The sequence below is a fragment of the Triturus cristatus genome, chromosome 5_1 (genome assembly GCF_964204655.1).
Source record: "Triturus cristatus chromosome 5_1, aTriCri1.1, whole genome shotgun sequence".
Classification (NCBI taxonomy): domain Eukaryota; kingdom Metazoa; phylum Chordata; class Amphibia; order Caudata; family Salamandridae; genus Triturus; species Triturus cristatus.
This window is the reverse complement of record NC_140587.1, coordinates 312,223,731-312,247,249: the sequence shown is the minus strand read 5'-3', so window position 1 is coordinate 312,247,249 and position 23,519 is coordinate 312,223,731. Positions and strand designations below refer to the sequence as shown.

The window sequence follows — 23,519 nt, the reverse complement described above, 5'->3', positions numbered from 1 at the left end:
GGGGAATTTCTAGGGTTTTGTACGAGGGAAATGTCCAGCTAACTATAACACCCCTGAAACCTTTGGTTTTTTCAGTGAATTTCAAAGGTTTTTTAAATGCCAATTCCTAACTATAACGTGCATGAAACCTATGGTTTTTTCAGTGAATTTCAAAGGTTTTTTAAATGCTAATTCCTATCTATAACTTATCTCTGAAGATATCATGAAAAGCATTCTTTTTTAAAAGTAGGGTGCACATTAGTTTTGTGGAAAAGCATCTTTGTGATTGGTTAAGAAAAAGCAGTTTCAACGTGGAGTACATATCATAGGATAAACTTTGCTCAGCTCAACCACACCTGCTACTTGCATTTGGAAGGCACTGTTCGAACTTAAAACAATCGTCAACTTTTAGCCTGCATCTGTTGTTAAATGTTCAAGAAAATGTTACAAAAAAATATCGCAAAGTTTTAAAAAATTGATGAACTTTTAACCTGCACGTATTGTGGAATGTTATTGAAAGTGTGTTGATAGAACACGTTGCACTTCTGACTTCTATGTGTTGTTGAATATTTAAAAAAATGGTTCATATGGAAAATTAAAAAGAAACCAATAGAGAAGTTTTGAAACCTAAAAGAATCAAGGAACTATTCTAATTTATTCTTTACATGTATTTATGTGTGCAGCAACAAAATTATAAACACAACAGCACTAGGAAGAGGAAGAAGCAGGGAGTGGGGGCGGGGGGAGATGGGCAGAATGGCACACATGCACAATTAAGTACAACACACATATAGACTAACAATGGCCAAAATGAAACACACCAACAAGGAGCATAAGTCACACAACCTGCCAACATCACACCACGAGCATAGAAGTGAAAACCACGCTGCATTCATACAGGATGTGTACAAAGGCCAGTCGTTGGTGTTGTGGGATGTCTGCGACCGTGGTCATCATGGATGAGATGCCCAGCATGTGGCACATGGTCGAGTTCACTGTGTGTTATGTTGCCAAACGGCTGCTCCTCCCTCCCACGAGCCCCCACACTTTTGTACGGTGAGCTGTTGTATCTCGTGCACTCGTACGGCACGCCATTGTAATGCCTATTTGCGCATGTCCTGCTACAATCCAACAACAACATCACAGTGCCGTTTGGAGGTGGTGCATGCCACTTTACAACATCGACTGCTGCGGCTCTTGTAACAGGCCACACCAGAACACAGAGACACACTTACCGCACTTCCTGTACACGGACATGTCCGAGACACCCCGTTACCCTTGCCGGATAGGCACACCCCTGCACTGACCTGTGGACAACAGACCAGCACACGCCAGTTGTGCATGCAGGAGGATGCGTATGTAGCTACACATCCAGGCTCACTGCCAACGCTGAGGTGACAGCACACTGTGATGTTGCAGGGCTCGTGCCTATCATGCTAAGGCAATGACCACAGGGACACACTTACTAAGATGTGGGTTTGGGGGGCATTGGCGGTCCTGGAGTTGTTGAGATGAGTCTTCTGGCCCTCATGGGTATCCCTGTATCATGCTCATTGACTCTATGGCACCTGTGGGTGTTCTGGTGTGGCTCTTGGCTGTGTTCCCTTTCATGGTGCAGGTAGTTGTCCTGCTTAACACCAGCAGAAAGCAGGTGTAAAATCCCTGGTGCTAACGCCGGAATTTGTTTCGCATTGCATTTGGTGTGAAAGTTGTGATGTGATTTTTTTCGTGTGCACAACAATATACAAACTGAGCAGTGTATCTCGTCAAGATCCAGCACCTGACGCACTATTCCCAATCAATATAAATACAATGAGATTGCTTAATAGATTTTGTGTGTACACTGTAAGTGCAGCCAATACCTCAGTGCAATACAATACAGGATTTTAGTATTTAGAATAAATCGCAAAGGTGCACCTCTTGTCGGGAAGGGCTACTCTCCATTTCATTATCAGCACTTTAACGGAAGTAAAGTTGAGATAAATCTAACACACTATTCAGAAGTTGGTGCAAACTGCAGATATCACTAGTATTCCAGCGATAAGTGCCCCACAATTTAACACCATGGTGGACTCCATCAAATAACAGTAATAAGAACAAGAAAGAGTCACACAGCAGTTAAGAGAACAACCAAAACATTTTTTTATTTTTTTTTCAAACTTTATTTTTTATAATAATAAATATATAAACGATAAACTATTTTCAAACTTTATTTTTTTATTAACATAAATATAAACAATAAACTAATAAACAAAATGTACCAACAATAATACAAAATAACAAGGCGGAACACTCCTGTGGGAACCACGGATGTCGACAACAGACCTGGAAAATCAAAAAGATTGTTAAAAAAAAACAACATGGTATTCTCAACAAAATACCACAAGAAACAAATCACAGATATGTAAAATGTATACAGCGAACACCATTTTATAAGTTTAACTTACAAAAACTGTAAGGGCCCGATTCACAGAACTAACTTAAGACAAAATCCTAAACTTACTACCATTTTCGTATTCACAGAATGCACTTACTCATTTTGGTATTCACAGAAGACACTTACTCACTTCGGTATTCACAGAAGTTAGGAGTCCTAACTTTAGGACTCCTAAATGCCTTCTGTGAATACCGAAAGTCTTAAAATTAGGATTTTTCTCAGTTTAGGAGTGCTAAAGTTAGGAGTCCTAACTATACTACTACTAAACTGAGAAAAATCCTAATTTTAAGGCTTTCGGTATTCATAGAAGGCATTTAGGAGTCCTAAAGTTAGGAGTCCTAACTTTACTACTACTAAATTGAGAAAAATCCAAATTTTAAGACTTTCGGTATTCACAGAAGGCATTTAGGGGTCCTAAAGGTAGGAGTCCTAACTATACTACTACTAAACTGAGAAAAATCCTAATTTTAAGGCTTTCGGTATTCACAGAAGGCATTTAGGAGTCCTAAAGTTAGGACTCCTAACTTCTGTGAATACCGAAATGAGTAAGTGCCTTCTGTGAATACCAAAATGGTAGTAAGTTTAGGATTTTGTCTTAAGTTAGTTCTGTGAATCGGGCCCTAAATGTTGCCGCTTTAAAATATTTACCGAATCTGAGGAAATTTTTTTGCAGAGGGCACCACGCCCACAACGTTTTTCTTCAGTGGTGAAGAAATTTTTTACTTTTTCCAAGGGGCAAACAAAGACCAATGCCACCTTCTTCATTCGCAAGATTTGCCAAAGAGTTCTGTTACGAGGGGATCCTAACAAAAAATACTGGTGCGGCACAGCAAGTATGATGAAACACCTAAGGACCCTTCATCTAAACAATGTTGCACGAGAAGAGTGCAAACAGATGAGAAACACTCCTGTTCTGTATCTGTAAAAAAGAAACACAAATAAATATATATTAGTAACTTTCAAATTTATACTATTCCATTACTGTACAAACACATTTTATATAAAAACTGACTAAGAAACTATAGCCCTGAACCACAAGTGTGACGATCGTTAAAACACTACATGCATAGTGCATACTACTTTGAAGCAGTTCATGCCCTAAAGCCTACCTCACTAAAAGACTACATGCTAACTGACTAAATGATTACAGTACTATAAGGAGACACACTGGGTGAGTGACAGGGTGTTTGCTAGAAGAGTATGAATACTAACTAGGGAATTGAAGGTGTGAAACACAAGTGTGTAGGTGATTAGAGGACTGCATCCATACTGCATAGGCATTTAAAGCAGTCCATGTGCTAAGGCCTGGCTCACTGCATGACTACTTGGGTACTGACTGAATTATTAGAGTACAGCAAGGAGAGTGCCTAGGTGAATTTATAAGTGCTAGGCTTTTCGCAGAGGTAATGGATTAGTACTTGGTACTGAATGGGTCACTAGAGGAGTGCAAAGGGAGTGACAGGGTATTTCCTGGAAGTGTATGGATACTGACTAGGGAATTGAAAGTGTGAAAGACAAGTGTATAGGTGGTTAGAAGACTGCATGCATAGTGCATAGGGGTTTGAAGCAGTCCATGTGCTAAGGCCTGGCTCAGTGTATGAATACTTAGGCACTGACTGAATGATTAGAGTACTGCAAAGATAGTATCTTGATGAATTTATAAGCGTTTGGGTTTTAGCACAGTGAATGGATTAGTACATGGTGCTGAATGGGTCACTAGAGGACTGCAAAGGGAGTGACAGGGTATTTCCTGGAAGTGTATGGATACTGACTAGGGAATTGAAGGTGAGAAAGACAATTGTGTAGGTGGTTAGAGGACTGCATGCATAGTGGATAAGGGTTTGAAGCAGTCCATATACTAAGGCCTGGGTCACTGGATGAGTACTTGGGTACTGACAGAATGATTAAAGTACTGCAAGGAGAGTGCCTGGGTGAATTTATTAGGGTTTGGCGCAGTGAATGGACTAGTACATGATGCTGAATGGGTCACTAGAGGAGTGCAAATGGAGTGACAGGGTGTTTGCTGGAAGTGAACGGATACTGACTGGGGAATTGAAGGTGTGAAAGACAAGTGTGTAGGTGCTTAGAGGACTGCATGCATAGTGCATAGGGGTTTGAAGAAGTCCACATGCTAAGACCTGGCTCTATGCATGAATACTTAGGCAGTGACTGAATCATTAGAGTACTGGAAAGAGAGTGTCTTGGTGAATTTATAAGTGTTTGGGTTTTGGCACAGTGAATGGATTAGTGCATGCTGTTGAATGGGTCTCTAGAGGACTGCAAAGGAAGTGACAGGATATTTCCTGGAAGTGTATGGATACTGACTAGGGAATTGAAGGTGTAAAAGACAAGTGCATAGTATGTTAGAACACTACATCCATACTGCATAAACATTTGAAGCAGTCTATTTGGTACTTAGAAACTGACAAAATAATCAGACTACTTCTAGGACAGTGCTTAGGTAAAACTTTTAAATGTTCAGTTCTGCCACAGTGAACAGAATAGTACATGATACTGCACCTTAGTGTCAAACCCTGACTCATTTTATCAATGCATAAGTAAAGACTAGCTTCTAATGCTACTAAAACTTGACAACATGAGAGGTTTTAAATAAGTTATCTGTCAGCAAATACACGATGTTACCAAATGCTTCTCTCACAGTGGTTCTCAAATGCACACAGACTGACAGTGTGATTCTAGACAACAACCACTATACCTAGGAGTTTACCAAAAATCATTCACTACTGTGGAAGTGGTAAGCGAACTGCACACAATCTTCATATTTCAGGACTGCACTTTTATGTCAAAGCCTGACTCATATAATCAAAGCATAAGCAAAGACTGGCTTCTAATGCTCCTAAAACTTCACAACATGACAGGTTTTAAAACAGGTATATGTCAGCAAATACACGCTGTTACCAAATGCTTCTCTCACAATCCTTACCCAAATGCACACAGACTCACAGTGTGATTTTAGACAAGCAACACTATCCTAGGAGTTTACCAAAACTCATTCACTACTCTGGCAGAGTTAATGGTACTGCACACAATCTACATATTTAAGTACACCACATCAGTGTCAAAGCATGACTCATTTAATCAACGCATAAGCAAAGACTGGATTCTAATCCTACTAAAACTTCACAACATGACAGGTTTTAAAACAGTTATCTGTCAGCAAATACATGATGTTACCAAATGCTTCTCTCACAGTGATCCCAAATACACACTAACTCACAGTGTGATTCTAGACAAGCACCACTATCCCTATGAGTTTACCAAAACTCATTCACTACAGTGCAAGTGGTAAGGGAACTGCACACAATCTACATATTTCACAACTGCAATTTACTGTCAATGCCTGACTCATATAATGAAAGCATAAGCCATAACTGTCTTCTAATGCTACTAAAACTTGACAACATGACATGTTTTACAACACTTATCTGTCAGCAAATACACAATGTTACCAAACACTTCTCTCACAGTGGTTCCCAAATGCACACAGACTCACACTGTGATTCTAGACAAACAACACTATCCCTAGGAGTTTACCAAAACTCATTCACTACAGTGGAAGTGGTAAAGGAACTGCACACAATCTACATATTTCACGACTACACTTTAATGTCAATGCCTGACTAATTTAATCAACGCATAAGCAAAGACTGACTTCTAATGCTACTAAAACTTCACAACATGACCGGTTTTAAAACAGTTATCTGTCAGTAAATACACGATGTTACCAAATGCTTCTCTCACAATCCTTACCCAAATGCACACAGACTCACAGTGTGATTTTAGACAATCAACACTATCCTAGGACTTTACCAAAACTCCTTCACTACTGTGGAAGGGGTAAGGGGACTGCACACAATCTACATATATAAGTACAGCACATCAATCTCAAGGCATGACTCATTTAATCAACATATAAGCAAAGACTGGATTCTAATCCTACTAAAACCTCACAACATGACAGATTTTAAAACAGTTATCTGTCAGCAAATACATGATGTTACCAAATGATTCTCTCACACTGATCCCAAATACACACTAACTCACAGTGTGATTCTAGACAAGCACCACTATCCCTATGAGTTTACCAAAACTCATTCACTATAGTGCAAGTGGTAAGGGAACTGCACACAATCTACATATTTCAGGACTGCACTTTTGTGTCAAAGCCTGACTCCTTTAATCAAAGCATAAACAAAGACTGGCTTCTAATGCTACTAAAACTTGACAACATGACCGGTTTTAAAACAGTTATCTGTCAGCAAATACACAATAGTACCAAATGCTTCTCTCACAATCCTTACCCAAATGCACACAGACTCACAGTGTGATTTTAGACAATCAACACTATCCTAGGAGTTTACCCCAACTCATTCACTAGTCTAGAAGAGTTAATGGGACTGAACACAATCTACATATTTAAGTATAGCACATCAGTGCAAGTGTGCAGTTCCCTTACCACTTACAGTGCAAGTGGTAAGGGAACTGCACACAATCTACATATTTCAGGACTGCACTTTTGTGTCAAAGCCTGACTCATTTAATCAACGCATAACCAAAGACTGGATTCTAATGCTACTTAAACTTCACAACACGACAGGTTTTAAAAATGTTATCTGTAAGCAAATACATGATATCACCAAATGCTTCTCTCACACTGATCCCAAATACACACTAACTCACACTGTGATTCTAGACATGCACCACTATCCCTAGGAGTTTACCAAAACTCATTCACTACAGTGCAACTGGTAAGGGAACTGCACACAATCTACATATTTCAGGACCGCACTTTTCTGTCAAAGCTTGACTCATTTAATCACATCATAAGCCATAACTGTCTTCTAATGCTACTAAAACTTCACAACATGACAACATGACAAGTTAAAACAGTTATCTGTCAGCAAATACATGATGTTACCAAATGCTTCTCTCACAGTGGTTCACAAATGCACACAGACTCACTGTGTGATTCTAGACAAACAACACTATCCTTTGCACTATACCAAAACACATATCTTCATCTAGAAGTAGTACTACATTTTAGTATAGAAACATAACATAACTTATTTCACAAATTCATAAACAATGACTGGTTTCTAATTCTACCAATATATTAAAACTGCACAGTTATCTGTTTACAAACACATGAAAAACACAAATGCTTATCACAGAATGGTTTCTACATGCACACACATTGTAGAGAAAAAGAGTACTCCCTACACTAATAAAATATATTAGTCTGATTAAAATCAAAATAGTCTACATACATCCCCTCACAATTAAATAACTCATCTTTCAAGTTATTTTGTAGATTAAGAAGTATATCAATCACTCACCATATTTTCTTTTACAGAATCTCTGCACTGTGCACCTCTCAGCAAAAGCAAAGAATGAAAAAGTTTCCCTTTCATTTTCCACACATATACATGTAAACATCAAATCACAATCCTTCGCACATAAACTCAAAAGCAAACACACATTTCTATTGGTTAAACATTTCAACCCTTTCCAACTGAAATACATTTCAACCCTTCCCCCAATCTGCCTTCTGCCTGTTACCATAGAAACAGGTCATGGAACACTGCACTGAGCTCACAGGTCACAAGTTCAGCACACAATGTTCCTACACAAGACAGGAAGTGTGCTTGACTTTTCAACATATCAGCTTATCATATATAATGTTACAATCTGTTTTTGTTAACCAATAACAATCATACCTTTAAAAAACAGAAATATACACCCTACCTTTCAGTGTAGAAAGTTGTCATGCAACCAATGATTTCTTGTCATTTTTCAAAAAACGTGGCAGTGGATCCGCGCACCCACCGCGAGAGAATCCGTGCATCCAACGCGATAGGATGCGCGCACCTCCCTGTGTTTTTTTTTTTTTAAAAAGGGGGCCCCAGGGGGTCCTTCTGGGACCCCCTAAGCACCTCTAGAGGGTCAAAGTATTTCCACTCTGCCCCTTTATATGTTTTACACACTTATTCCCCTTGCATCTTCAGACTCGCTTCTACCGAGGCAGAAAATGGCCGCCAACAGTTCCTGGTTTCGAATGTAGAGAGACACTCGACAGCCAATTTGAATTCAGCACGCGATCGGGAAGGTGCGCGCTCGATTCAGGGAGGGTGCGCACTCGGTCTGGGGAGGGTGCGCTTACGGTGCGGGTACGGTCCGCGGATCCTCCGCGGCCACAGATTTCACTAACTTTTTTACCCTAATTCTCTCAGGAACTACTGAACAGATTCACACCATTTATGCAAAAGGCACGAGTCTGAACTGAGGACTACCTCTTTGCCAAATTTGGTGTCATTCCGTTCAGCGGTTCGGGCTGTAGCTGCGACAACAGATCCTAAGGGGAAATTGCATGGGGAAAACGCGTTTTGGGACCCCCCTTTTTTCTCGGCCCCCGCTTGACGGATCACCGTAAAACTTTCAGGGTAGGAGTGGAGCGGAGCTGGCCAAAAGTTTGGAAAATTTCACGAGGATTCGTCAACCGGCACTAACGTTATTCCAAATAGAATGTTGCGGATTTCCTATGGAAAATAGGTCCGAACTATAACTATCTACTGGGGACAGCCAGTAGATTATTTATATATATATATATATATATATATATATATATATATATATATATATATATATATATATATATATATATATATATGCAAAAAAGAAGCATAGAACTCTGGGTAGTTCTCAAGTTTAGGTGGAAAGCAGCTCCTGTATGGAGCACTCTCAACACCAGCGACACTCTGGATCTGCTCACCTCAAATGTCTGTTTTTCTATCAAAATCTTTAAGCATAGGATTAGCACAGTGCCATCCACGCCGAGATAGAAAAGGACAAAGTCTTTTGCCATTTGTACAGCAAAGTCTTTAAGCATAGGACTAGCACAGTGCTGTCCGTGCCGAGCTGTAAAATGACAAAAGCCAATTTGAGGTGAGCAGATCTAGAGTGTCGCTGGTGTTGAGAGTGTTCCATACAGGAGCTGCTTTCCACCTAAACTTGAGAACTACCCAGAGTTCTCTGCTTCTTTTTTGCATAATTTATTCGTCACTCTATGCCTGAAAGGGTATTTCTTTGACTTATACTGGGTGCTCCCTTGTGTCTGGACAAAGCTATACCTCTCTGAAGAGCTCTAATTAGAGCGAAACACTGTGTCAGGGGTTGCTTTTGCTCATTTCAGGTTGGCTTGATTGGTATTTTACCAATTCAAAGCTGTAATCCTGTGCCTGGAGTGGTAATTGGCTTTTGTCATTTTACAGCTCGGCAAGGACAGCACTGTGCTAGTCCTATGCTTAAAGACTTTGCTGTACAAATGGCAAAAGACTTTGTCCTTTTCTATCTCGGCGTGGATGGCACTGTGCTAATCCTATGCTTAAAGGTTTTGACAGAAAAACAGACATTTGAGGTGAGCAGATCTAGAGTGTCGCTGGTGTTGAGAGTGCTCCATACAGGAGCTGCTTTCCACCTAAACTTGAGAACTACCCAGAGTTCTCTGCTTCTTTTTTGCATAATTTATTCGTCACTCTATGCCTGAAAGGGTATTTCTTTGACTTATACTGGGTGCTCACTTGTGTCTGGACAAAGCTATACCTCTCTGAAGAGCTCTAATTAGAGCGAAACACTGTGTCAGGGGTTGCTTTTGCTCATTTCAAGTTGGCTTGATTGGTATTTTACCAATTCAAAGCTGTAATCCTGTGCCTGGAGTGGTAATTGGCTTTTGTCATTTTACAGCTCGGCAAGGACAGCACTGTGCTAGTCCTATGCTTAAAGACTTTGCTGTACAAATGGCAAAAGACTTTGTCCTTTTCTATCTCGGCGTGGATGGCACTGTGCTAATCCTATGCTTAAAGATTTTGATAGAAAAACAGACATTTGAGGTGAGCAGATCTAGAGTGTCGCTGGTGTTGAGAGTGCTCCATACAGGAGCTGCTTTCCACCTAAACTTGAGAACTACCCAGAGTTCTCTGCTTCTTTTTTGCATAATTTATTCGTCACTCTATGCCTGAAAGGGTATTTCTTTGACTTATACTGGGTGCTCACTTGTGTCTGGACAAAGCTATACCTCTCTGAAGAGCTCTAATTAGAGCGAAACACGGTGTCAGGGGTTGCTTTTGCTCATTTCAGGTTGGCTTGATTGGTATTTTACCAATTCAAAGCTGTAATCCTGTGCCTGGAGTGGTAATTGGCTTTTGTCATTTTACAGCTCGGCAAGGACAGCACTGTGCTAGTCCTATGCTTAAAGACTTTGCTGTACAAATGGCAAAAGACTTTGTCCTTTTCTATCTCGGCGTGGATGGCACTGTGCTAATCCTATGCTTAAAGATTTTGATAGAAAAACAGACATTTGAGGTGAGCAGATCTAGAGTGTCGCTGGTGTTGAGAGTGCTCCATACAGGAGCTGCTTTCCACCTAAACTTGAGAACTACCCAGAGTTCTCTGCTTCTTTTTTGCATAATTTATTCGCCACTCTATGCCTGAAAGGGTATTTCTTTGACTTATACTGGGTGCTCCCTTGTGTCTGGACAAAGCTATACCTCTCTGAAGAGCTCTAATTAGAGCGAAACACTGTGTCAGGGGTTGCTTTTGCTCATTTCAGGTTGACTTGATTGGTATTTTACCAATTCAAAGCTGTAATCCTGTGCCTGGAGTGGTAATTGGCTTTTGTCATTTTACAGCTCGGCAAGGACAGCACTGTGCTAGTCCTATGCTTAAAGACTTTGCTGTACAAATGGCAAAAGACTTTGTCCTTTTCTATCTCGGCGTGGATGGCACTGTGCTAATCCTATGCTTAAAGATTTTGATAGAAAAACATACATTTGAGGTGAGCAGATCTAGAGTGTCTCTGGTGTTGAGAGTGCTCCATACAGGAGCTGCTTTCCACCTAAACTTGAGAACTACCCAGAGTTCTCTGCTTCTTTTTTGCATAATTTATTCGTCACTCTATGCCTGAAAGGGTATTTCTTTGATATATATATATATATATATATATATATATATATATATATATATATATATATATATATATATAATTTACATAGTTAGTTCACATTAATAATCATAACTCTTCTTATATTAATTTTATTTGTAAAATTAGGTTTCATATATGTTTATTCAATACATATGTTTATTCATTTTAACTTTTGAGGTATTGATAATATTTTAATGCAATGAGTTTTATTGTTTAATTTCCCTTATATTTTTTATAGAATATGTATATATTTATATATTTAATTTACATTACTAATTGAAACTATTTTTAATTGTATTATTATTTAGCATTTTAATATTTGACATATTTTACACATAATAGTATACATATGTGAATATTCTGATGAACTTGTCTTTTTCTGATGATATTCTGTCCCACAATATATTTTGGTAGACAATATTTTGATTCGGGCAGTGCGTGTTGTTTTCAATATTCTGTCATACAACTGACTACACACTATGATCGAAAGACACAGGGATGCTTCAGAAGAGACTGCCACCCTCTTCTTCTTCCTCACTACCACCTCTTTCGATCCGTTGAACTTCTTTTTTCTTTTCTCTCACTACCAGCAGCTATGTTTTTGATGGACTCTGCCCACATGATTGTATGATGATTTTCAGATAGGCCCCTTGGTGACTGGTATCATAATATCCAACTGGCTTACGAAAATACACTTTTGCTTGCAAATTGAGCATTCTGTGATGTGCTCCTCTTGTGGCGTGAGTCTAAGGAAGTCTGTAAACTGGTGAGGAGAGTGTTCTTATGATGCCAAAGCCTGAAAAACATATTGAGATGAAGCTAGGTGGTTATGCTGGCCTTTCTCTAGGTGGGCTGTGCCTGCGGTAGGGGTGATGTTTACTACAGGTTTGTGGCGTCTTGAAAATATGTAAGCAGGTGGTGATGGTGAACCTACATGACTAAGGGCAGGGTGGATAGAAGTGAGTTGTACTTCCTCTGTGCCACTCCCCACACTAACAATCACTGACTGATCATCACCTCCCTCACTACCAAGGCTTTCAGGAACCTTCCTTTACCTTCATCTCGCATGGCGGGCCTTGGTTGGGTTCCAATCCATTTGGAGAAGTTGGGAGAGTGCTTTCTGTTCCTTGCCAGAGATTGTGAAGCTTATGTGTCCAGTGGAAGAGCAGTCTTCTACTTCAGTACTTCAGATGTTGCAGACTATGATCCCTCTTGTTGACTTTCCTGTGAAGATTCTGGTTGTTGCTGGTATAACTCACTCCATTGCTGAGAAACCTGGGCTTTCGTTTTGGGGATGATGTTGTTGATCCAGGTGTAATCCTCCTCCCAGCCTTCTTGTGCCCATTGGAAGGTGCAGCAAGAACGAGATATTTTCAGCCCTTTTGTGACGGGGGTCGGACTGCCATTATCACAATCCCCTAAGGCCCAGAGGTAGGGGAAAGAAGCCCTTAAAGCCATGTTCAAGGCCCGCAGCGCAGGATGATCTATCTTCAGCCCTGTCATGACAGGGGCCTGGACTGCAATCACTACAATCCCCTGAGGTCTTGAGACGGGGAAAAAGGAACCCTCAAAGCCAGGCTCAAGGCCTGCAGCATAGGACATGCTATCTTTGGCCTTGTTGTGATGAGGCTCCAGACTGCATTTTCCACGATCACTTAAAGCCTGGAGGTGGAGGCGAATGAAGACTGGGACAAAAACAGACCCATCTGCGCCCAGCAGTGCCAGAGTGTGACTGGACAGGGCCACCCCTCTTGGCACCACCCAAGGAGACTTGTACGATATGAGTAAGAAAAAAACTTCTCCTGTTTTAAATACCCAGAATTAGGCCTACAAGGGATCCAACATCTTGACCTTTCTTACTTCTGCTGTTGTAGCCATTTCTGAGGAGATTACTTCTGTTTAAGAGAAACTGGGGCTTCTTCCTAAAATAACTTTAGTCTTATCTACAGCTAATCTGACTGTCACTTCAAACCCTAGCCCTCTGGAAGCTTGTAACATTTGATTGAAGCTGTTGTCCAAGTCCAAAGTTGCCTCCTCCAGTGTCTTATACAAATCAGTTGTGCAACATGGAAAGTGATTCCTGAAGCAGGATGCATGGCAGGCTTTCATTGTGGCTAGTAGTTTCACAAACAGCATTAGATTCTGGGAGGTTGTTACGCTTCAACGCTGAAACTAGGATGCTGATTTCACAACATAGTTCCACTGATAATTGGGTCAGATACATTGAGGGGATTTATAATGCCTAGTGACCAGGGCCGGATTGGCCGTAGCGGACACCGGGCATTTCCCCGGAGGGCCACCATGGTGGGTGCCGGTTTTGGGCCCCTGGTGGCCGTTTTTGTTACCGGGGACAGCAATATTGTCACCCGTAACAAAATCGGCCGAAACCGGCCCTGGCAAACAGCTCGGCTGCACCCGCTCAGCCCCCCTAGGGGGGCCGGCCGAGCTGTTTGCCAGGGCCAGTTTCGGTTCCCAGTCTTGCCCTGCCTGTGTCCTTCTTAATATGACTCTGCATTTCACTCTGTTCTATCTTCTGAGTGTTAATTGCCTCTTCTTTTTGCTTGGGAAGAAGTGAGTTGCTATTCCAGCCTTCCCAACAGCAACGCTCCCGGTCCTCAAATCTAATATTTTTTGTGGGCTCCATCACTTACCATTTAAATAAATGTTGCCTTCAGAAACAGACTTCCTTCTCTCTCGTCTAAATTGGTATTAGTCAGTCAAAAATAATGTTTATTTAGACCACAGGTCTTTAAACAACATAAAAACATAACACTTTATATAAATATTCTAACATCATCACAAATTCAGCAACAATTGCCATTGCAGTAGGCTGATTTCCATACACTACATTACAGAATTGCACAATACTCAATATATAGATCATAGGCGCGCCTGTGTATAAACATAGATACTTTAAAAGTATAAAAAATTCTATGTCAAGAATAAGTGTTGTCTGCAAGATATCGAAGGCTAGCCACAGCTTTTGACCGAGTGAAATAGCTGCTCATGAATGACAATTTACAATGAGACCTAGCGTTAATCGGGAAAGCTCAGACCTTGCAGGCCAACAGGGGTGGTTACACAGGGCTGACCATTGAAATAACCATCATATGGGATTAGAGCAGACTTACTCATGTTCCCCAGGTCTGTGGGAAACTTGTTTTAGGATATACACAATTTATCGAAAATCCGCGTCATGCAAAGCTTCACTCGGGAGTGAGCTCTCGCCAGAACTACAGCTTATTGCCCTTGTGACACCTTGTGACCCCAAACTTGCAATCATTTTATGTTGTTTCATTGCATTCTAAATTAGTAAGGCCTCTCCTTGTATCTATGGATTGCCAAGCCTACCTGTTTGAGGGCTCCAGTATATCTTGTACTGCACAACAGTCAGATTAAGAGCTGCTATGACAGGTCTGTTTATGGAATATTTTGTTTCATTTGCATATAATGATGGGATTCCTTCTTGTTGTGTGTGATTTATTGATTGGATCGTTTAGCCAAGTACAATTGGTTTCATATATTCATCAAATAATCTGTTCGCCTTCAGGTGTCACAGAAACACCTTTGATGCCCGGGTAACGACCAATATCTATCTCGGTTTAATGCAATCCAAGCTCCAGAAATAGCTACAAAAGTGATCTAGTTAGACTAACATGGCAAAATCAGCCTGGGAAAATAAAAGTGATAGGTGGACTGGCTGAATTAATCTCAGCCGCTGACAATTACCTAAGGTACTCTCCAGTCTGTCGTTTGCGCACTATTGTTCTTTAGGTTGAGATCTGTCCTATATAAATCAGCACAGTCGTGTTCTGAAAAGAACAGTCCAGACAGAATTACAAGAACAAGTCATCTCCAGACAGAAACACAAGGAGCTACAGACCAATACAGCCTATTCGGTCAACTTGAGCTCAGTGGCACAGTGAGCGCAGGACCCACCTGTGAGCCCAAGGGCATGCCCATCGCATCTGGAGGGAATCCCTCCAAAATCAAAAAGCTATGCATTGACCATTTGATTTAATTTCAGCCACAAGTTGTATTTCATTCCAGGCTTTTTGGTCTTTAAGCCACTCTAGACAGAAACCAGCTATATGCAAAATTAGCTTTGTTCCTGCTTCAATAGCATGTGAACTCTTGCAGAGGTCATTCAAATTCATCTTTTGTTTGCAGTTTAGCAATACCTACTGCTTTGATTATATAAGAGATAAAGTGCCCCTGGCCCTACACTATAAGGATATTGCAAGCCAATCGAGAAGTTCAGAGGTTATGGAACTCCGAGGGGACTTGCAAAATCCTTACCATGTATGCCAGGGGGTACTTTATCCTATATAACACATGATCACACCATCACCTTTCTCACAAACCATTTAAAACCTTGGTGCTTAGCTCTTTAATATTAAAGAGCGAGCATGTTTTTAAACATGAAGAATACAAAGAAAACTTCTAGTGCAAAATTACACACATCAAAAACCTGTTAGTTAGCTACTGCAAATAGATATTAGAAATGGTTCAATAGAAGTCAGTTTATTTGTTAAAAAAAAAGCTACGCTAGCTCAGAATGTGTAGACATGTAGAATGATTCTAGCTATTCCCTATCTATGGAGTGCAAAAAATATGTATGTATATGTGCTTGTCATTGTAAGCTAAAAAATAGAACAGAAGAAAAATCGGCAACTGGGTGCGTCACAAGTTGCCAATAAAGAAGAACAGGGGTGGGTCCTCCATTTGAGTGGAGGAGTGTCACACCACAGATAAAAGCCACAGGCCAGAGCTGAAAATAAAAATGGTAATAAAGTTTATTTTTTACAATTTTATTTTTCAGCAACTGACCTGTCCCGAATTGAGTGACATGACAGTGCAGGGCCAGTACCGCCGAGTGACAGCAGAGAGTTGTGTGCTTTATGATTGCAATGGCCAGCCAGACATGCACATTTTATACTTCTGTATCCTAGAAAAAGTTCAGGACCGCTCCCTCCAACCCTGGGGCTGCTCTCATTCTGGTGAGAGCAGCGCCAGGATTAGTTAGGGGAGTTAGCTGGGTTCAGCGTTAGAGCCTGCCTTCAGAGAAGACCCTGCTTTACCACCCTTGGGACATGCCAGCCGCCACTGATGAAGAAATGAGAAACTGCCCTTTTACAGGGATTACATAATCTCATGTATTACAAGGAAAATTAAATACTGGCGATAATGCACAGATTACACTACTAGCATGAATTATATAATATAAGTAGTATATGTTATGTAGACATATTAATCATTATCTCTACTCAATCTAAATGTGTACGATGATATGAGAGTTATTAGGAGGGGGATGGAGAACGTGAATTTTCAAGACCAGGCTGTAAGGCTTTCTCTGTCTTGTCGCTGGAGCTATTACACACGATAGTCTACAGGAACCCCGCTGTTTGAAACATGAACGCTTCCACTTCATTTAGTTTGATGAACCTGTTAGTTGCTGTTGTGGACCGGCTCACTTTCCACCATGCGAATTCTCCCTGAAAGTCTCTCACCAGGGGAAAACCATTAATAATATGCCTTTTCTTGTAAAATAATTCATGATAATTCACTGCAAAAATGTTATGCCTAAGATTTTAAATTGAAAGCATGTGGCATGGAAAATGCTTATGCCAAAAGACCTAACACTGCGAGAAAAATGAAGTGAGCCAGATACTCAAGTACCATGGAACACCACTAGGGGGCGTATGGTCACACTAATTTCAGTGAGATGTCCTGTGAAGTTGCTAGCTCCTAGGAAACAAATCCTTCCAAAGTGTGAAGTGTAACTTTTTTTTCTAGGAATCACTATGGAAACTTACCAAAACAAATGATAAATATGCTGACAATAGCAAAGACGATATAAGTGTTCCCCCTAGTAAAATGCTACAAGCATTTCATACACAGAGCTGTAATCAGATAGTCACTCTGCAGAGCAGTGTTGTGAGCTGGTCCATAAATGCTGCCGAGTACAAGCCCTTCTTTATTGCTCCTGGGGCAAGCTGCACGTAGGTTGACGCAGACACTGTGCCGCATTGTGAGGAGGTCTGACTTCAGGGACCGCAATACAGTCCTCTATTTTCCCCTTGCAACACTCGGTTTACACCTCTCTCTTTCAAAGAGTTGCTGCTTCCTCTAAATGCAAATAGCCCATCGCTGGCCTTAAGAGAGAGACTCTGCGAGGTCAAAGTTGAAAAAGCAGAAAGAAAGAGTCTAAAAGAGAAAGAAGGAATGAAAAATTAAAGAAGAAAAGAAAACCACCAACAAACAAACGGAACAAGCCTTTGCAATGCAACAGGTTTCGCATTTGTCAGAGTTAGAGCTATTGGCGTTGTAACTGATTATAATGTCTTTTATCTATGTGTTTTAATTTGGAGTGTAGTGGATGTATGAACACAAACACAGTACGAAGGGGAAAAAAGAATCTGTTTTAAAATCAATAGTTTCACTGTTTGAAAGCAATAATGTAGGGGCATATTAACAACGGCCAGCGATAATTATCGCTGGCCGTGCTTAGCGATAATTATATTATCACAGGCTATCTCTGGTATTTATCGCCCTGGTAGCGCGTTATTAACAACGCGTTACTCCAGGGCGATAAAGATTCCAGAGATAGCGAGGTTATCGCCCTTTTCCAGGGAACATCGCTGGTTTTCCAGCTATGTTCCCTGCAAAAGGGCGATAACCTTGCTGATACGACCCATAGGGGGTGCATAATCCACCCCCTATGTTAGGGATGGCTAAGTCAGGATTTTTGCAGACATTAGGTTTTGACGAAAACGGACGTTTTTGCCAAAATCTAATGTGTGCTAAAATCATGTGGGCTGCCTTGTAAATATTGTGATGTAAACATCAGCGATATTTGCAAGGTAGTCCATCTTGGGTACACCCAGTAACACCCACTTTGCATCTCATTGGAGAATCAAAGTGAGGCATTGGGGAAAAGGGTGCTAACATGCGATTATGCATGTTAGCACCCTCTTGTAAATAGGGCGCTGGTTTTATCTCCGCTTTTTTGGCTTTGTGTAAGCCAAAAAAGCGGATATAAAGCCCTTGTCAATATGCCCCGTAAACCCCAGGGTTTTGAGTTAGAAAGAAAATGAATACATATATAAAATTTGCACAAGGTCAACCAGGAACCTGAGAGGAATGATTAAGCGGCTAAGCTGTGAGAAACTTGGCCTTACTATTAGAAGCTTAAAGGCAGGCTAGGCATCAATGTGCGCGACACAAAATAGTGCTTTTGAAGCTGTTTTCCTCGCTAATGTCATCTCTCAAGGTCAATAAGGTAACCAATGTTTATTCTTTCAGGATAGGTAATGGTGGCATCAGGAAGGAAGCGCTCTCGTTGCTGGCCTGCTATATTTAAAGAACCCTTACATAATGCTATCTGTTCATGTCATGCCGAGCAGCTGCGGCGCTGGCAGTGCTCTGAGGCAGCGTTGGCTGCCCCGGAGGAGAGCGGGGAGCAGCGTCCTCGGGTGCTTTTTGAGGACTCCTCTTTATTTATTTTATTTTATTTATTTTTAACAACTTGTAGAGTGCAACAAATACCCATGGGCGTCTCGGCGCTGTGAGCTGGAGGTACGCAAATGCTGGCGGGAAAATGTATTGGTTAAAAAGACAAGTTTTAATTTGTTTTCTGAATGATATCAGCGTGGGACTAGCCTTAATCTGAAGGGGGAGAGAGTTCCATAGTTTAGATGTAGCCACTATGAAACTTCTGTCATCCCAGGTGGCTTTCCTAGTTCTGGGAACAATCAGCAGACTGGCATCTGCTGAGCGCAAGGGTCTGCTGGGTGTATAGGCTCGGAAGGCTGTCTTTAGACATTCTGGTCCTATGTTGTGTATTGCTTGAACTTGGGGGTGCCCGATAGTATCCTAGCGGCTGTGTTTTGTACCAGCTGCAGTTTGCACAGGACTCTTTCTTGGGCATTGATTAAAAGGCTGTTGCAGTAGTCAACTTTCGACATGACTAGAGCACAGATTTACTTTCTCCCGATATTAGCTGGAATGAAAGGTAGCAGTTTCTTTATTATTCTTATAAAAGTATGAGGAGACCACTGCATTGACATGGGGTATGAAAGATAGTTTATCATCAAAGATGATGCCCAAATTTTTGGCCTTTTTTACAGGGTGTGGTGATGGACTAGTCCCACCCCCTTGCTTACCGCCACTGTTTTTAAAGTGTGCCGCGCTGCAAAAATAATTTGTTACAAAACATCAAGTTTCAGCAGAGGTGCATGTGGAGCTAGGCGCACATTTGAAAAGAAAGTCGTGCGGCTGCCATTGCCTGCTTACTCAGACGAAAAGAAAGGCACCCAATCGCTATTGTTATAGTGTGCTGTGTTGCATAAAAAACACCATGTTTTCTAAATCAAAAGGTGCAAGTCCGGCGAGCTGCCCATTTCGAAAATATAATGTGTGGCCACCATTGCTAATAAAAACAAGTAGGGCAAGCTGCGCATTTTGAAAATATCATGCCAGGCCGCCATTGCTAAAATAAAAACACTAAGCGCTGGGAAAAAAGAAACATACAATGTTTCAAAAATGGAGCCGCACACAGTAAAAGAAAAGGGGCGGGTCACCATTGTTAAAGTCCAAGCACGATGTGCTGCGCTGCAAAACAAAAAAGTCATTAAGTTGTGGGAGAACGTGTTGTGCCTGCAACAGCAGGTAGGAGAAAGTCATGTAAGACAATAGTGTTCACAGACTGCAAATAAAACATACTGAGTAACAACATATGTAAGAGGGTCAGTCCTCATTTGAGGTTACAACATGACAAAAGGAGGGACTACTAAGCCTATTCACAAATCAAAAGCCAATATTTGCAAAGGACAAAAACAGGGAGCAATTGAAAAGATGGGTGGGAAAATGGGTGGAGCTTAAAGTCTATACCTGAATATAGCATGCCTCGAAGAGACAGTTGAACCGCTGCCTAGGTGAGAGCTAAAAACTAACTGAGAACAGGGGAGAAATGTAGAGGCTGGCGAAAGTTGTCCAGCTTGCAGGTAAAAGCCCTAAAGAGAGTTAGTTGTATGGTTCCCATCTAATATTAAGTTACCACACATAACAGATGCATGAACGTCGGCAGAAAAATTGCATTATGTTTGGGTTATTTAGGTGGTATTTTATTTATTATTGGTTGATATACACAAATTACAGTAATTCAGGCCATCATCGTTTTTACAGCCACAGCTTGTGCAACCACAGTGGGCTGGGAGGTAAATGACTCTAATATAATGGACGAGCTACAAAACTTCAAAGGTAGAAAAGCACGAAAATCATGCTATAGAAATGGAGAGAGAGAGAGAGAGTTAAGGAGACTCTACTTGATCAAGAACACTTGTCAACCTGTGACATCACCAGACACTCAAAACCTCTCATGTAAAACCATTGCTGTACCAATGAATCTAGAACGTTTTGGCAACACTAGTAATCGCAGCACCAAGCTAACAAAGCAGTTTTGAGTTGCACAGGCGCGTCAGGTCTTTCGACACTCTGCAAAAGCCATTATGATAGTTGTAGGCTATACCTTGATGTCCTGTCAGGCCTTCCTGTGTGGTGGAGCTCTGTGATCCCTTGTCCTTGGCTCAGAAGTTTCCTGTTTATCTTTTATTAGTGTGCTTAGCTTGCCAGACAGCCTCCCTCGAGTCCTGGTTAAAAGGGCTTGAGTTCTATATGTTTTCTGTTTTGAGAATATTAGAGTTTGAGGAATAATTCATAGGGTGATAGAAGTGTTTTAAGAGTGGTGGATTGAGCAGGAATTCAGCCAAAGTCTGTGCAGAGATCGGCTTTAGGTTTGTTACAGTTCCAAATTGTGCCTGTCCTTTCCTGAGTGGAGGGATCTCTAGTGCAATGGTGAGGTGTAGTAGTGCAATTGACAGGTTTTTGGTAAAGCGGAAGTTAAGGTATTTTCTCTCATGTAGTACGGGGTTGTGTGGTGATAAATGGGGGAGATGGTTTGTGGAGGGAAATAATTCACGTGTTCGTTTTTGGTAGAAGTGTCTTACTAGTGAAATCACAATTTGTAATTGTGCATTAAACATTCTTGTGTTTGGAATGCACTCCAAAGATGTTATGGAGACAGCAGCTTTTCTTCATCATAGAGCACCATGTGGTATTTCAGCTTCACTTGACATTCCGAGACAAATATATCACTTACAACCACAACTGTCCTGTGGTGCTGCTCTTTTTTCTGTCAACTACAACACATTCTCTACATTACCAAGAGCTCTCCTTGTTGAGTTGAGAACTGTCCCTCAGCCCTGGCAGAACAATGTGATCTGCATTCAAATATGGTATGTATATATTTTTTGTATACATATGTGTGTGTGTCGCTGATAAAACCAAAGGTTAAAGTGACTTTATAGTTAGATATGCTAACAATATATAACTTTACATTAAAAAAGCTTAGAAATTCACTGTAAAACGAAGTCGTAACGTCATGTTTTCAATGCAAAAAACACTGATAGACCAAAATTCACCACTTATAGTTTATTGAGCTAACTATAACTTGTGCCACCGCCATGTGCTGTTTATGACAGTACAGGATTTCAGTGGGGGTTGCCTCCCGCGATTGAAGGCTGTGTGGGGTTGGATGCAGGGCCTACCCCTCATGGGTGCCCAACCCACGCCTCATATGGCCTCTGGTTGTGCAGGTTTTGCGGTTGGCCGCAGGGCCTGACCAGAGACCAGGCCCTACAGTCAACCTCCTTGCCCCCCGTGGGTGGCCAATCCTCCGAAACGCAGGAGTCTCAGGGCCCTGATGAACCTTCCACTTGTTTTCTAATTTTGTACCCTGGGGGTGAGGGAGTCCCTCTGGAACCCAACACAAGGGCTGGGGTCAGACCATATTTACACCAGTCCTTTCTATATGCTTTAAAAAATATTTTCAGGACTCGGGGACCGAATCGCCAAGTCCTGAATTGCAGCCTAAACATTTTTCTTCATGGTGCAGCTGCTAATCACATTGATTAGTCCCACAGGATTCAAGCGAGCCGGCCAATCAGAATATATTTTTTGTTGTTTTTTTTCTTGCAGCAATTGCTATCTATATATTTTGAACGTTAATTTCTCTAAAAAGATTGAACAGAATTACACCACATCACAAAAAACACATTTTCTGGTTAAAGATCTAGCTTTCTGCAAAGTTTGGTGTGGATCTGTTCAGCTGTTTTTAGGTTGCGTCTGAGACAGCGCACGAGCGCTGCTCTGGCGATCTGGGGTAGATACTGTATGGAGGAGAACCCACATTTTTCATTGGCTTGTGTCTTTGTCCGTCCTAAATACTGGTGTTTGATTCCTTAATATGCTTGTTAGTCCCTCCTTAGTACGGCCGTGTGGTCATTTGTGTCCGCCCATGGCTACTGGCCCCTTTACTTCGGTTCCAACACGTTTCGTGTACTTTTTCTTTATTGAGAAATGGCCGCCGCTTGTTTTCAATGCCATAGGTCTTGCATTTAAATGCAAGACCAATGGAATTGCCAATATTCTTATTTTCAGCGTGCAATGCGCTGTTTTGGGTTCACAATGGTGGTTTCACACACATTTGCGCACCCGCCCAACTCTGTTGTTTTCGAACTTCTTTGTTTGAAACGGCAGTAGACTCTTTACCACAGCTGGAAGCGAACCGTTTCACCAATGACGACCGCGCCCTTTTGTTTACTTTTGCGCGGGCCCCAAACTCTTTTTTCCCTAAACTTATATATATATTTTTTTTAATGCAGCGGAACCCAAACCCGGAGAGATGGCTTATGAGGTTGGCGCATAATGGATTTTACGCCTGATGTGATGCTGATTGCATGATAAGGATTTATGTTGCAGGATATAATGCTGAGTACAGTGTTTTGCCAGTAGTTACTGGTTGTGTTTTACATTTATTATTTGTGCTTGTGATGGTCATCTTCTCGACCCTGTGTTCACTAATATCCCAGCAGCCACAGCCGAGGATCCCAAACCTATGGCCTGGACTGACCACTCGCTGGTCACGTTCTCTATCCCGAGTAGTTCCCCTCCCGAAACAAAGGCACCCACCGCGTGCCTAAAACGGCCCTGGCATAAACTCCAACATCTTAACCTTGCTGACAGCCTAGGTGAGCTTAACCTGGA

At 41.3% G+C, this 23,519-nt stretch overlaps 1 long non-coding RNA gene across 1 annotated transcript in view; it reads right to left on the bottom strand.

Moving 5' to 3' along the window:
• Positions 1–23,519, bottom strand: part of LOC146830846 (uncharacterized) — a 62,084-nt gene that overhangs the window by 24,806 nt on the left and 13,759 nt on the right. Inside the window, exon 4 of the long non-coding RNA XR_014961201.1 lies at positions 15,144–15,226. This is a non-coding gene — a long non-coding RNA (uncharacterized LOC146830846). The remainder of the gene's footprint in view (positions 1–15,143; positions 15,227–23,519) is intronic.